Consider the following 16,741-nt stretch of genomic DNA (forward strand, 5'->3'; position numbering starts at 1 on the left):
TCTGACAAGTAATATTTTGGATCGCATTGAAGCCAATGGTGACAAAGGAAATATCTTCATATAAAAATTAGAAAGAAGCTTTCTGAGAAACCACTTTATGATGTGTTAATTCATCTCCCAGTGTTACACTACGATTTTCATGGATCAGTCTGTTAGCATGTTTTTGTGGAATCTGAGATAGGATATTTTGGATCACTTTGAAGCCTATGGTGACAAATGAAATATCCTAAGACAAAAACTAGAAAGAAGGTTTCTGAGAAAGTTCTCTGTAATGTGTGAATACGTCTGACAGAGATACACATTCCTATTCATGGAGCAGTTTGCTAACACTGCTTTCATGGAATCTGCAAAGGGATATTTGGGAGTGCCTTGATGCCTATAGTGAAAAAAGAAATATCCTCAGATAAACACTAGAAAGAAACATCCTGAGAAAATGCTTGGTGATGTGTGAATTTATCTGACAGAGTTACACTGTTCTTTTCATTGAGAAGTTTGCTAACACTGTTTTCTTGGAATCTGCAATCAGATATTTCAGAGTGCATAGAAGTTGATGTTGACAAAGGAAATATCCACATATAAAAACTAGAAAGAATGATTCTGAGAAACCGATTTGTGATGTGTTAATTCATCTTGCAGTGTTACATGATTCTTTTCATGGATCAGTTTTTAACACTCTTTTTGGGGAACCTGAAAAGGCACATTTTGGATTGCATTGAAGCCTATGGTGTCTAAGGAAATATCCTCAGATAAATACTAGAAAGAAATTGTCTGAGAAAGTTCTTTGGAATGTGTGAATTCCTCTCAAAGAGTTACACTTTCATTTCATGGAGCACTTTGCTAACACAATTTTTGTGGAATCTGGAAAGGGCTATTTGGGAGTGCATTGAGGCCTATAATGAAAAAGGAAATATCCTCATAAAAAACATAAAAAGAAGATTTCTGAGAATCCACTTTTTATTACGTGAATTCAACTCACTTGTTACACTGCTCTTTTCACTCGGCAGAGTGAAGCTTAAGGTGACAAAGCAAATATCCTCATGTAAAAACTAGAAAGAAACTTTCTGAGAAACTGCTTTGTGATGTATTAATTCTTCTCACAGAGTTACATGATCCTTTTCCTAGATCAGTTTGGTAGCACGGTTTTTGGAGAATCTGAGAAGGAATACTTTGGATGCCATTGAAGACTATGGTGACTAAGGAAATATCCTCAGATAAAAACCACAAAGAATGTTTCTGAGAAAGTTCTTTGTGATGTGTGAACTCATATCACAGAGTTAAACCATTCTTTTCATGGAGAAGTTTGCTAACGCTGTTTTCATGGAATCTGAAAAGGGATACTTGGGAGCTCATAGACGCCTATGGTGAAATAGGAAATATCCTCCAATAAAAACTAGAAAGAAGCTTTCTGAGAAACTGCTTTTGGATGTGAATTCATCTCACAGAGGAACACTGTTCTTTTCATTTAGCAGTCTGCTAACACTGTTTTCTTGGAATCTGAAACAAGATATTTCAGAGTACATTGAAATTTATGGTGACAAAAAAAAGTATCTTCATATAAAAACTAGTAAGAAACTTTCTCAGAAACCGCTATGAGATGTGTTAATTCATTTCACAGAGTTACATGATTGTTTCCATGGATCAGTTTGGTAGCACTATTTTTGGGTAAACTGAGAAGAGATTTTTTTTTAATCACATTGAAGAATAGGGTGACAAACGAAATATCCTCAGATTAAAAGTAGAAAGAAGCTCTCTGAGAAAGTTCTTCATGATGTAAGAAGTCATCTCACAGAGTTACAACTTTCTTTTCATGGAGGAGTTTGCTAACACTCTTTTCGTGGAATCTGCAAAGGGATATTTGGGAGTGCATTGAGGCCTATGTTGAAAAAGGGCATATTCTCAGTTAAAAACTGCAAAGAACATTTCTGAGAAACTGCTTTGTGATGTGTGAATTCATCTCACAGAGTTACACTGTTGTTTTCATTGAGCAGTTTGTTCACACTGTTTTCTTTGAATCTGCAATGGGATATTTTGGAGGGCATTGAAGCTTATGATGATAAAGTAAATATAATCAGATGAAAACCAAAAAGAAGCCTTCTGAAAAACTGCTTTGTGCTGTGTCAATTCATCTCATAGTTGCACTGTTCTTTTCCTTGAGCAGTATGCTAACATCATTTTCCTGGAATCTGCAATGGGATATTTCAGAGCACATTGAAGCTTATGGAGACAAAGGAAATACCCTCAGAAAATACAAGAAAGAAACTTTTATAGTAGTTTGGTATAAGCATTTTCATGGAATCTACAAAGGGATATTTGTGAGTCCATTGAGGGCTATGTGTAAAAGGACATATCCTAAGACAAAAACTAGAAAGAAGTTTTCTGAGAAACTGTTTTGTGATGTGTGATTTCACCTCACAGAGTTACACTGTTCTTTTCATGGAGAGTTTGCTAACACTGTTTTCTTGGAATCTGCAATCTGATATTTTGGAGCACATTGAAGCTTAAGGTGAAAAAGGAAATATCCTCATATAAAAACTAGATCGAAGCTTTCTGAGAAACCGCTTTGTGATGTGTTAATTCATCTCACAGAGTTACACAATTCTTTTCGTGGATCTGTTTGGTAGCGCTGTTTTTGGGGAATCTGAGAATGGGTATTTTGGATTGCATTGAAGCCTGTGGTGAAAAAGGAAATATCCTCAGATAAAAACTGGAAAGAAGCTTTCTGAGAAACTGCTTTGTAAATTGTGAATTCATCTCACAGAGTTAAATGATTCTTTTCTTGGAGCAATTTGCTAACACTGTTGTCGAGGAATCTGCAATAGTATATTTGGGAGTGCATTGAAACCTATGTTGACAAAGGAAATAACCTCAGATATAAACCAAAAAAAGTTTTCTGAGAAACTGCTTTGTGATGTGTGAATTCATCTCACAGATTTACACGTTTCTTTTCATGGAGCAGTCTGCTAACACTATTTTTGTGAAATCTGCCAGGGGATATTTGCGAGTGTATTGAGGCCTATAGTGAAAATGGAAATATCCTAATAAAAAGACTAGAAAGCTTTCTGAGAAACTGTTTTTGATTTGTTAATTCATATCTCAGAGTTATATGATTCCTTTCATGGAGCAGTTTGGTTGCACTGTTTTTGGGGAATCTGAGAAGGGGTATATCAGATCGCATTGAAGCCTGTAGTGACAAAGGAAACACACCTTTCTTTTCATGAAGCAGCTTCCTAACACTGTTTTCGTGGAATCTGCAAAGGGGTATTTTGGAGTGCCTTGAGGCTGATGGTGAAAAAGGAAATATCCCCAGATAAAAACTGTAAAGCAACTTTCTAAGAAACTTCTTTTTGACGTGTGAATTCATCTCACAGAGGTATACTTCTCTTTTCATTGAGAAGAGTGATAACACTTTTCTTCGTGGAATCTGCAATTTGATATTTGGGAGCAATGTGAGGAATATGGTGAAAAAGGAAATATCCTCAGTTAAAAACTGGAAAGAAGATTTCTGATAAACAGCTTTGTGGTGTGTGAATTCATCTCACAGACTTACACCATTCTATTTATGGAGCAGATTGGTAGCACTTTTTTGGGGAATCTGAGAAGGGATGTTTTGGGTCGCATTGAGGCCTATGGTGAAAAAGCATATATCCTCAGATAAAAACTAGACACAAACTTTCTCTGAAACTGCTTTCTGATGTGTAAATTCCTCTCACAGAGTTACACTGTTCTTTTCATTGAGTAATTTGCTAACAGTGTTTTCTTGCAATCTGCAATGGGATATTTCAGAGTGCATTGAAGCTCATGGTGACAAAGGAAATATCCTCATAGAAAATCCAGAAAGATCTATCTGTGAAACAGTTTTGTGATGTGTTAATTCATCTCACAGAGTTACACCATGTTTTTCATGGAGCAGTTTGGTACCACTGTTTTTGGTTAATCTGATAGGGGATATTTTGGATCACATTAAAGCCTATGGTGGCAAAGTAAATATCCTCAGATAAAAACCACAAAGAAACTTTTAGAGACTTCTTTGTGATGTGTGAATTCATCTCACAGAGTTACACTGTTCTGTTCATTGAGCAGTTTGCTAACACTTTTTGTTGTAATCTGCAATGGAATATTTCGGAGCTCATTGAAGTTTATGATGACAAAGGATATATCCTCAGACAAAAACTAGAAAGATGCTTTCTGAGAAATTACTTTGTGATTCGTGAATTCATCTCATTGATTTACACAAAACTTTTCATGGAGCAGTTTGGTAGCACTGTTTTTGGGGAATTTGAGAAGGGATATTTTGGATCGCATTGAAGCCTATGGTGACAAAGGGAATATCACCAGATAAAAACTAGAAAGAGGCTTTCTTAGAAAGGTTTTTATGATTTGTGAATTCATGTCACAGAGCTACACCTTTCTTTTCATGGAGCAGTTTTCTGACACTGTTTTCGTGGAATCTGCAAAGGGATATTTCAAAGCCCATTGAGGCTTATATTGAAAAAGTAAATATCCTGAGATAAAAACTAGAAGGAGGCTTATGAGAAACTGGTTTCTGATGTATGAATTCATCCCACAGTTACACTGTCCCATTCATTGTCCAGTTTGCTAACGGTGCTTTCTTTTACTCTGCAGTATGATATTTTGGAGCGCTTTGAGGCTTATTGTGACAAAGGAAATATCCTCATATAAAAACTACAAAGATGTTATCTGAGAAACAGCTTTGAGATGCGTTAATTCATCTTACAGATTTACACTGTTGTTTTCATGGAGCTGTTGGTAGCACTGTTTTTAGGTAATTTCAAAAGGGATATTTTGGATCTCATTGAAGCCTGTGGTCACTAAGGAAATATCCTCAGATAAAAACTAGAAAGAAACTTTCTGAGAAAGTCCTTTGTGATGTGTGAATTCATCTCACAGAGTGACGTCTTTCTTTTCATAGAGAAGTTTACTAACACTGTTTTCGTGGAATCTGCAAACAGATATTTGGGAGGGCCCTGAGGCCTGTAGTGAAAAAAATGTATATGCAGATAAATACTAGAAAGAAGTTTTCGGAGAAACTGGTTTGTGATGTGTGAATTCATCTCACAGAGTTACACTGTTCCTCTCATTAAGCACTTTGTTAACACTACTTTCTTGGAATCTGCAATGGGATATTTCAGAGTGTGTTGAAGCTTGTCTTGACAAAGGAAATATCCTCATGTAAAACCTAGAAAGAAGCTTTCTGAGAAACTGCTTTGTGGTAGGTTAATTCAGCTCACAGAGTTACACTGTTCTTTTCATTGAGCAGTTTGCTAAACTGTTTTCTTCGAATCTGCAATCTGATATTGCAGAATGCATTTAAGCTTATGGTGACAAAGGAAATATCTCATATAAAAACTAAAAGAAGCTTTCTGAGAAACCACGTTGTGATGTGCTATGTGTACCTGTAACTATGTGTATGGAATGGTTCAGTTTGGTAGCACTGTTTTTGGGGAACCTGAGAAAAGATATTTTGGATCACATAGAAGCCTATGATGACAAAGGTAATATCATCAGATAAAAACTAGAAAGGATCTTTCTTAGAAATTTTTTGTGATGTGTGAATTCATCTCACAGAGCTACACTTTTCTTTTCATGGAGCAGTTTTCTGACACTGTTTTCATGGAATCTACAAAGGGATATTTCAGAGCCCATTGAGGCCTATAGTGAAAAAGTAAATATCCTGAGATAGAAACTAGAAGGAGGCTTTCAGAGAAACTGCTTTGTGATGTGTGAATTCATCTCACAACGTTACACCATTCGTTTCATTGAGCAGTTTCATAACACTGTTTTCATGGAATCTGCTGTAGGACATTTGGGAATGCATTGAAGCCTATGGTGAAAAACAGAGTATAATCAGATAAAAAACAAATAGAAGCTTCCTGAGAGACTGCTTTGAAAGGTGTGAATTCATCTCACAGACGTACACTGTTCTTTTCATTGAGCAATTTGCTAAGACTGTTTCCTTGGAATCTGCAATCTGATATTTTGGAGCACATTGACGATTAGGGTGACAAAGAAAATATCCTCATATTAAAACTAGAAAGAACCTTTCTGAGAAATTGCTTTGCATGGTGTTAATTCATCTCTCAGAGATACACGATTCATTTCATGGATCAGTTTGGTAGCACTGCTTTTGTGAGGTCTGAGAAGGGATATTTTGGAGTGCATGGAAGCTGATGGTGGAAAAGGAAATATCCCGAAATAAAAACTAGAAAGAAGCTTTCTGTGACATTTCTTTGTGATGGGTGAATTCATCACACAGTGTTATACTTTTATTTTCTTTGCGCTATTTGGTAGCACTGTTTTTATGGAATCTGCAAAGGGATATTCCTGACCTCCTGGGGGCCTGTGGTGAAAAGTAAATAACTTCAGATAAAAACTGGAGAGAAGCTTTTTGAGAAACAGTTTTGCGATGTGTGCATTCATCTCATAGAGTTTAACCTTATTGTTGGTTGAACAGTCTGTCGTCTCTGTTTTTGTGGTACCTGAGAAGAGTTATTTAGGAGCACATCGAAGCCTATGGTGACCAAGAAAATATAATCAGACAAAAAACAACAATAAACTTTCTGAGAAACTGCTTTGTGATGCGTGAATTCATCTCACAGAGACACACCTTTCTTTTCATGGAGAGGTTTGGTAATACTGTCTTCGTGGAATCTGCAGAGGGATATTCAAGAGCTCATTAAGGCCATGGTGAAAAAGGAAATATCCTCAAAAAAAAAAAAAAACTAGAAAGAAGCTTTCTGAGAAACTGCTTTGTGATTTGTGAATTCATCTCACAGTTTTACATGATTCCTTTCATGGAGCAGTTTGGTAGCACTGTTTTTGGGGAATTTGAGAAGGAATATTTTGGGTCGTATTGAAGCCTATGGTGACAAAGGAAATATCCTTAGATAAAAACTAGAGAAAACTTTCTGATAAACTGCTTTCTGAAGCATTAACTCATATCACAGAGTTACACAATTCTTTTCATAGATCAGTTTGGTAGTACTCTTTTTGGGCAATCTGAGAAGGGATAATTTGGATCTCATTAAAGCCTAGGGTGACAAAGGAAATATCCTCAGATAAAAACTAGAAAGAAGATTTATGAGAAAATTCTTTGTGACATAGGAATTCATCTCACAGAGTACATCTTTCTTTTCATGGAGCAGTTTGTTAACACTGTTTTTGTGGAATCTGCAAAGGGATATTTGGAAGTGAGTTCAGGCCGATCGTAAAATAGGAAATATCCTTAGACAAAAACCAAAAAGAAGCTTACTGAGAAACCTCTTTGTGATGCATGAATTCATCTCACACAGTTACACAGTAATTTTCATTAAGCAGTTTGCTACCCCTGTTTTCTTGCGATCTGCAATCTGATATTTGGCAGCTCATTGAAGCTTAGGGTGACAAAAGAAATATCTTCATATAAAAACTAGAAAGAAGCTTTCTGAGAAATCATTTTGTGATGTGTTAATTCATCTCACAGAGTTACAGGATTCTTTCCATGAATCAATTTGGTAGCACGGTAGTGGGGAATCTGAGAAGGGATATTTTCGATTGCTTTGATGAACATGATGACATACAAAATATTCTCAGATAAGAACTAGAAGGAAACTTTCTGACAAAGTTCTTTGGGATGTATGAATTAGTCCCACAGAGTTACAATTTTATTTTCATGGAGCAGTTTGCTAACACTTTTTTCTTGGAACCTGCAAAGGGATATTTGGGAGCACATTGAGGCCTATAGTGGAAAAAAATATATATTCATATGAAAATTAGAAAGTAGCTTTCTGAGAAACTGCTTTATGATGTGTGAATTCATCTCACAGAATTACACCTATCTTTTCATGGAGCAGTTTGCAAATCCTGTTTTTGTGGAATCTGCAAAGTGATATATGGAAGCACATTTAGGCCTATGGTGAAAAGGGAAATATCCTCAGGTAAAAATTAGAAAGAAGATTTCTGAGAAACTACTTTTGGATGTGTGAATTCAGCTCACAGAGAAACACTGTTGTTTTCATTGGCAAGATTGATAACACTGTTTTCATGGAATCTGCAATAGGATATTTTGGAGTGCTTTCAGAATATGGTGACAAAGGAAATATCCCCAGATGAAAACCAGAAAGAAATATTCTGAGAAACTGTTTTCTGAAATGTGCATTCACCTCACAGAGTTACACCTTTCTTTTCATGGAGCAGTTTGATAACACTGTTTTTGTGGAATCTGAAAAGGGATATTCACGAGCACATTGAGACCTATGGTGAAAAAGGAACTATCCTCAGACAAAAACTAGAAAGAAGCTTTTTGAGGAACCGCTTTCTGATGTGTTAATTCAACTCACCGAGTTACACGATTCTTTACGTGGATTAGTTTGGTAGCACAATTTTTTGGGAATCTGAGAAGGAATATTTTGAATTTAAACCTAAGGTGACAAAAGAAATATCCAGGTAAACGTCACATTTAAACCTATTTAAATGCGATAAATATTAAAATATCACATTTAAACCTAAGGTGACAAAAGAAATATCCAGGTAAGAACTAGAAAGAAGGTTTCTGAAAAGTTCTTTCTGATGTGTGAATTAATCTCACAGAGTTACACCATTCTTTTCATGGAGCGGTTTGCTAACACTGTTTTTGTGGAATCTGCAAAGGGATATTAGGGATCACATTGAGGACTACAGTGAAAAAAATATATCCTCAGATAAAAACTAAAAAGAAGCTTTCTGGGAAACTCCTTTGTGATGTGTGAATTCATCTCACAGAGCTACGTCGTTCTTTTCATGGAGCAGTTTGATAACACTTTTTTTGCGGAATCTGCAATAGGATATTTGGAAGTGAATTGAAGCCCATGGTGACAAAGGAAATATCCAGAGATAAAAACCAAAAAGAAACTTTCTGAAAAACTGCTTTCTGATGTGTGAATTCACCTCAGAGAGTTACACTGTTCTTTTCATTGAGAAGTTTGCTTACCTTGTTTTATAGGAATCTGTAATGGGATATTTCAGAGTGCATTGAAGCTTATGGTGACAAAGGAAATATCCTCAGACATAAACTAGAAAGAAGCTTTCTGAGAAACTGCTTTGGGATTTGTAAATTCATCTCACAGAGCTACATAATTCTTTTCGTGGATCAGTCTGTTAGCAATGTTTTTGGGGAATCTGAGAAAGAATATTTTGGATCACATTGAAGCCTATGGTAACAAAGGGAATATAATCATATAAATACTGGAAAGAAGCTTTATGAGAAACTGCTTTGTGATGTGTTAATTCATCTTACTGAGTTACACCTGTATTTTCACAGAGTAGATTGCTCACACTGTCTTTGTGGAATCTACACAGGGATATAGGGGAGCACATTGAGGCATATAGTAAAAAAGGAAATATCCTGAGATAAAAACTAGAAGAAAGCATTCTGAGAAATTGTTTGTAATGTGTGATTTCATCTCACAGATATACAACATTCTTTTCATTAAGCAGTTTGATAACACTGTTTTCGTGGAAACTGCAATAGGGTATTTGAGAGCTCTTTGAAGCCTATGGTGATAAAGAAAATATCTGCAGATAAAAACCATAAAGAAGCCTTCTGAGAAACTTCTTTATGTTGTGTGAATTCATTTCACAGATATACACTGTTGTTCTCATGGAGCAGTTTGGTAGCACTGTTTTTGGGGAATCTTAGAAAGGATATTTAGGATCACATTGAAGCCTATTGTGGCAAAGGAAATATCCTGAGATTAAAAGTAGAGAGAAACTTTTTGAGAAACTTCTTTGTGATGTATGAATTTATCTCACAGTGTTACACCTTTCTTTTTGGGGAACAGTTTGCTAACAGTTTTCGTGGAATATACAAAGGGATATATGGGAGCGCACTGAGTCCTCTGGTGAAAATGAAAATATCCCCAGATAAAAACAAGAAAGAATATTTCAGACAAAGTTCTTTGTGATGTGTGAATTCATCTCACAGAGTTACACCTTACTTTCATGGAGCAGTTTGCTAACACTGTTTTTGTGGAATCTGCAAAGGGATATTTCAGAGTGCATTGAGGCCTATGTTGATAAAGGAAATATCCTCAGATAAAAACAAGAAAGAAGCTCTCTGTGAAACTGCTTTGTGATGTGTGAATTCATCTCACAGAGTTACAATGTTCTTTTCATTGAGCAGTTCGTTAACACTGTTTTCTTGGAATCTGCAATGGGATATTTCGGAGCGCATTGTAGGTTGTGGTGACAAAGGAAATATCCTCATATAAAAACTAGAAAGAAGTTTTCTGTGAAACCACTTTTGGATGTGTTAAATCATCTCACAGAGTTACATGATTCTTTTCATGGATCAGTTTGCTAGCACTGTTTTTGGAGAATCTGAGAAGGGATATTTTGGATGGCATTGAAGCCTATGGTTACTTAGGAATATCCTTAGACAAAAAGTAGCAAGAAGCTTTCTGAGAAAGTTCTTTGTAATGTGTGAATTCATCTCACATAGTTACAACTTAGTTTTCATGGAGCAGTTTGCTAACACAGTTTTCGTGGAATCTGCAAAGGGATATTTGGGGGTGCATTGAGGCCTATAGTGAAAAAGGAAACATCCTCATAGGAAAACCAAAAAGAAGCTTTCTGAGAAACTGCTTTGTTATGTGTGAATTCACTTCACAGAGTTACACAGTACTTTTCATTGAGCAGTTTGATAACACTGTTTTCATGGTATCTGCAATAGGATATTTTGGAGCGATTTGAAGCGTATGGTGACAAAGAAAATATCCTCAGAGAAACATCAAAAAGAAGCTTTCTGAGAAACTGCTTTGTGATGTGTGAATTCAATTCACATAGATACGCTGTTCTTTTCATGGAGCAGTTTGTTAACACTGTTTTCTTGGAATTTGCAACATCACAAAGCGTTTTCTCAGATAAAAACTGGACAGAAACCTGCTCGGAAACTGTTTTGTGGTGCGTGAATTCATCGCACTGAATTACATCATTGCTTTCATTGAGAAGTTTGCTATCACTGTTTTCACAGACTCTGCAATCAGATATATGGGAGTGCAGTGAGACCTGAAATATCCTCAGATAAAAACAAGAAAAAAGCTTTCTGAGAAACTGCTTTGTGGTGTGTGAATCCATCTCACATTGTTACACCACTCTTTCAGGAGCCGTTTGCTAACACTGTTTTTGTGGAATCTGAGAAATGATATTTCTTATCACTTTGAAGCCTATGGTGACGAAGGAAATATCCTCAGAGTAAACCAGAAAGAAGATTTCTGAGAAACTGCTTTGTGATATGTGATTTCATCTCCCAGAGTTACATCACTCTTTCAAGGAGAGTTTGCTAGCACTGTTTTTGTGGAATCTGAGAAGGAACATTCTGTATTGCTTTGAAGCCTATGATGAGAAAAGAAATATCCTCAGATAAAAACTGGAGAGAAGTCTTCTCAGAAACTGCTTTGTGATGTGTGAATTCATCCCACAGTGTTACACCACTACTTTCATTGAAAAGTTTGCTATCACTGTTTTCACAGAATCTGCAATGAGATATTAGGGAGTGCATTGAGACCTGAAATATCCTCGGATAAAAACAAGAAAGAAGCTTTCTGAGAAACTGCATTGTGATGAGTGAATTGATCTCACAGTTACACTTCTATTTCGTGGAACCATTTGAGAGCACTGTTTTTGTGGAATCTGAGAAGTGATAATTTGGATTACCATGAAGACTATATGGAAAGGGAAATATTCTGAGATGAAAACCAGAAAGCAGATTTCTGAGAAACTGCTTTGTGATGTGTGAATTCATCTCACAGAGTTACATCACTCTTTTTGGTGCCGTTTGCTAGCACTGTTTTTGTGGAATCTGAGAACTGATATCATGGATCGCTTTGAAGCCTATGTTGAAAAAAGAATCATCCTCAGATAAAAACTGGAGAGATGTCTTCTCAGAAACTGCTTTGTGGCGTGTGAATTAACCTCACAGATTTACATCATTGCTTTCATTGAGAAGTTCGCTATCACTGTTTTTACAGAATCTGCAATGAGATATACAGGAGTGCATTGAGACCTGAAATATCCTCAGATAGAAACCAGAAAGAAGTTTTCTGAGAAATTGCTTTGTGATATTTGAATTCACCTCACAGTGTTACACCAGTCTTTCTTGGAGCTCTTTGTGAGCACTCTGTTTATGGAATCTAACAAGTGACATTTTGGATTGCTATAAAGACTATACAGACAAAGGAAATAACCTCAGATAAAAACCAGAAAGAGGCTTTCTGAGAAAGTACTTTGTGATGTGTGAATTCATCTCACAGAGTTATGTCACTTTTTCTTGGAGCCCTTTACTAACATTGCTTTTGTGGAATCTGAAAACTGATATTTTGAATCACTTTGAAGACTATACGGACAAAGGAAATAACCTCAGGAAAAAAACAGAATGAAACTTTCTGAGAAACTGCTTTGTGATGAGTGAATTCATCTCACAGGGTTACACCACTGTTTCACGGGGGAGTTTGCTAGCATTCTTTATATGAAATTACAGAAGCGATATCATGGATAACATTGAATCCCATGGAGAAAAAAGAAATATCCTCAGAAAAAAACTGGAGAGAAGCCTACTCAGAAACTGCTTTGTGGTGTGGGAATTCACCTCACAGGGTTTCAACATTGCTTTCGTTGAGAATTTTGCTATCACTGTCTTCGCAGAATCTGCAATGAGATGTACGGGAGTGCATTGAGACCTGAAATATCCTCAGATAAAAAGAACAAAGAAGCTTTCTGAGAAACTCCTATGTTTTTTGTGAATTGATCTCACAGAGTTACACCACTATTTCATGGAGCCATTTGCTAACACTATTTTTGTGGAATCTGAGAATTGATAATTTGTATCACTTTGAAGCCTATGGTGACAAAGAAAAGATCCTCAGAATAAACCCGAAAGAAGCTTTCAGAGAAACTGCTTTGTGATGTGTGAATTCATCTGACAAAGTTATACCACTATTTCATACAGCCATTTGCTAGCACTGTTTTTGTGGAATCTCATAAGTGATATTTTAGATATCATAGAATCTGATGGTGAAAAATGAAATATCCTCAGATAAAAACTGGAGAGATACCTTCTCAGAAACTGCTTTGTTGTGGGTGAATTCAGCTTACAGAGTTACACCATTACTTTCATTGAGAAGCTTGCTAACAGTGTTTTCGCAGAATCTGCAGTGAGACACACGGGGGCACTTTGAGACCTGAAATATCCTCAGATAAAAACAAGAAAGAAGCTTTCTGAGAGCTGCTTTCTGATGTGTGAATTCATCTCACATTGTTACACCACTCTCTCATGGAGCCGTTTGCTAGCACTGTATTTGTGGAATCTCAGGAGTGATCTATTTTATATCTTTGAAGCCTATGGTGACAAAGGAATGATCCTCAGAATAAAGCAGAAAGACACTTTCTGAGAAAGTGCTTTGTGATGTGTGAATTCATCTCACACAGTTGCACCATTCTTTCGTGCAGCCATTTGCTGGCACTGTTTCTTTGAAATATGAGAAGTGATATTTTGGATCACTGTGAAGACTATACGGACAAAGGAAATATCCTCAGATAAAAACCAGAAAGAACCTTTGTGAGACACTGCTTTGTGATGTTTCAATTCATTTCACAGAGTTACACCACTCATTCATGGAAGAGATTGCTAGTACTGATTTTGTGGAATCTCAGAGGCGATATTTTGGATATCGTTGAATCTCATTGTGAAAAATGAAATAACCTCAGATAAAAACTGGAGAGAATCCTTCTCAGAAACTGCTCTGTTGTGGGTGAATTTAGCTCACAGAGTTACACTACTACTTTCATTGAGAAGTTTGCTAATAGTGTTTTTGCAGAATCTGTAATGAGACAAACGGGGGCACTTTGAGACATGAAATAGCCTCAGATAAAAACCAGAAAGAAGCTTTCTGAGAAACTGCTTTGTGATGTGTGATTTCATCTCACAGAGTTACACCACTGTTTCTGGCAGCCGTTTGCTAGCAGTGGTTTTGTGGAATCTGAGAACTGATATTTCGGAACACTTTCAAGACTAAAGGGACAAAGGAAATATCCTCAGATAAAAACCAGAATTAGCTTTCTGAGAAACTGCTTTGTGATGTATGAATTCATTACACAGAGTTGCACCACTGTTTCATGGAGGAGTTTGCTAGCACTGTTTTTGTGGAATCTTAGAAGTGATATTTTGGATATTGTTGAATCCCATGGTGAAAAATGAAATATTGTCAGATAAAAACTTGAGAGAAGCCCTCTCAGAAACTGTTTTTTTGTGGGCGAATTCAGCTCACAGAGTTACACCATTGCTTTCATTGAGAAGCTTGCTAACAGTGTTTTTGCAGAATCTGCAATGAGACACATGGGGCGCTTTGAGACCTAAAATATCCTCAGATAAAACCAGAAAGAAGCTTTCTGAGAAACTGCTTTGTGATGTGTGAATTCATCTCACAGAGTTACACCACTATTTCCTGGAGCCGTTCACTAGCACGGTTTTTGTGGAATCTCAGAAGTGTTATTTTGGATCTCTATGAAGAATATATGGACAAAGGAAATATCCTCAGATAAAAACCAGAATGAAGTTTTCTGAGAAATTGATTTGCAATGTGTGAATTTATCTCACAGAGTTAAACCACACTTTCATGGAGGAGCTTGCTAGCACTGTTTTTTTGGAATCTGAGAATTAATATTTTGGATGTCTTTGAAGCCTATGGTGACAAAGGAAATATCCTCATGTAAGAACCAGAAAAAAGCTTTCTAAGAAACTGCTTTGTGATGTGTGAATTAATCTCACATTGTTACACCATTGCTTCATGGAGCTGATTGCTAGCATGGTTTTTGTGGAATCTGAGAAGTGATAGTTTGGATCGCTATAAGGACTATATGGACAAAAGAAATATCCTCAGATAAAAACCAGAAGGAAGTTTTCTGAGAAACTGTTTTGTGATGTGTGAATTCATCTCACAGAGTTACACCTTTCTCTTCATGAAGGAGCTTGCTAACACAGTTTTCATGGAATCTGCAAATTGATATTTTGGAGCACATTGAGGCCTATGGTGAAAAAGGATATATCCTCAGATAAAAACTAGGAAGAATCTTTCTGACAAACTGCATTGTGATGTGTGAATACATCTCACAGTGTTACACTTTTCATTGAGAAGTTTGCTAACACTGCTTTCCTGGAATCTGCAATGGGATATTTCTTAGCGCAATGAAGATTATGGTGACAAGGAAATATCATCAGATAAAATCTAGAAAGAAGTTTTCTGAGAAACTGCTTTGTGATGAGTTCATTCATCTAACAGAGTTACACTGTTCTTTTCATTGAGCAGTCTGCTAACACTGTTTTACTGGAATCTGCATTAGGATATTTGGGAGCTCATTGAAGCCTAGGGGAAAAGGGAAACATCCTCAGATAAAAACCAAAAAGAAGCTTTCTGAGAAACTGCTTTGGATGTGTGAATTCATCTCACAGAGATACACGACTCTTTTCATGGATCACTTCGTTAGCACTCTTTTTGGGGAATCTAAGAAGGAATACTTTGGATAGCATTGAAGCCTATGGTGACAAGGACATATCTTCAGATAAAAACTGGAAAGAAGCTTCCTGAGAAAGTTCTTTCTGATGTGTGAATTATTCTCACAGAGTTACACCATTATTTTCATACAGTAGTTTGCTAACACTGTTTTTGTGGAAAATGCAAGAGGACGTTTGGGAGCACATTGAAGCCTATGGTGACAAAGAAAATATCCTCAGATAAAAACTAAAAAGAAGCCTTCTGAGAAACTGCTTTGTGATGTGTAAATACATCTCAGAGAGTTACAATGTTATTTTCATTAAGCAGTCTGCTAACACTGTTTTCTTGGAATTCATAAAGGGCTATTTCCCGGAGCATTGCAGCTTATGGAGAGAAAGGAAATATCCTCAGAGAAAAACTAGAAAGAAAGATTCTGAGAAACTGTTCTCTGATGTGTGAATTCATCTCACAGAGTTACACTTTTATTTCATGGAGCAGTCTGTACCCCTGTTTTGTGGAATCTGAGAAGGGATATACTGGATTGCATTGAAGCCTACACTGACAAAGCAACTATCCTCAAACAAATACTAGAAAGAAGCTTTCTGAGAAACTTATTTGTGATGTGTGAATTTATTTCACAGAGTTACACATTTCTCTTCATAAAGCAGCTTGCTAACACTGTTTTCGTGTAATCTGCAAAGTGATATTTGGGAGCACATTGAGGCCTATGGTTCAAATGGAAACATCATCAGATAAAAGCTAGAAAGAAGCTTTCTGAGAAACTGAATTGTGATGTGTGAATGCGTCTCACAGAGTTACACTTTTCATTTCGTTGAGCAGGTTGCTAACACTGTTTTCATGCTATCTGCAATGGGATATTTCTTAGCATAATGAAGCTTATGGTGACAAAGGAAATATCATCAGATAAAACCTAGAAAGATGCTTTCTGAGAAACTGCTTTGTGATAGGCGAATTCATCTCGCAAGGTTACACCTTTCTTTTCATTGAGCAGTCTGCTAACACTGTTTTCCTGGGATCTGCGTTAGGATATTTGGGAGTGCATTGAAGCCTCTGGGGACAAAAAAAAAAATCCTCAGATAAAAACCAAAAAGAAGCTTTCTGAGAAACTGCTTTGGATGTGTGAATTCATCTCACCGAGTTGCACAATTCTTTTCACGGATCTCTTTGATAACACTCTTTTTGGGAATCTGAGATGAGAT

The sequence above is a fragment of the Theropithecus gelada genome, chromosome 20 (assembly GCF_003255815.1).
Source record: "Theropithecus gelada isolate Dixy chromosome 20, Tgel_1.0, whole genome shotgun sequence".
NCBI lineage: Eukaryota > Metazoa > Chordata > Mammalia > Primates > Cercopithecidae > Theropithecus > Theropithecus gelada.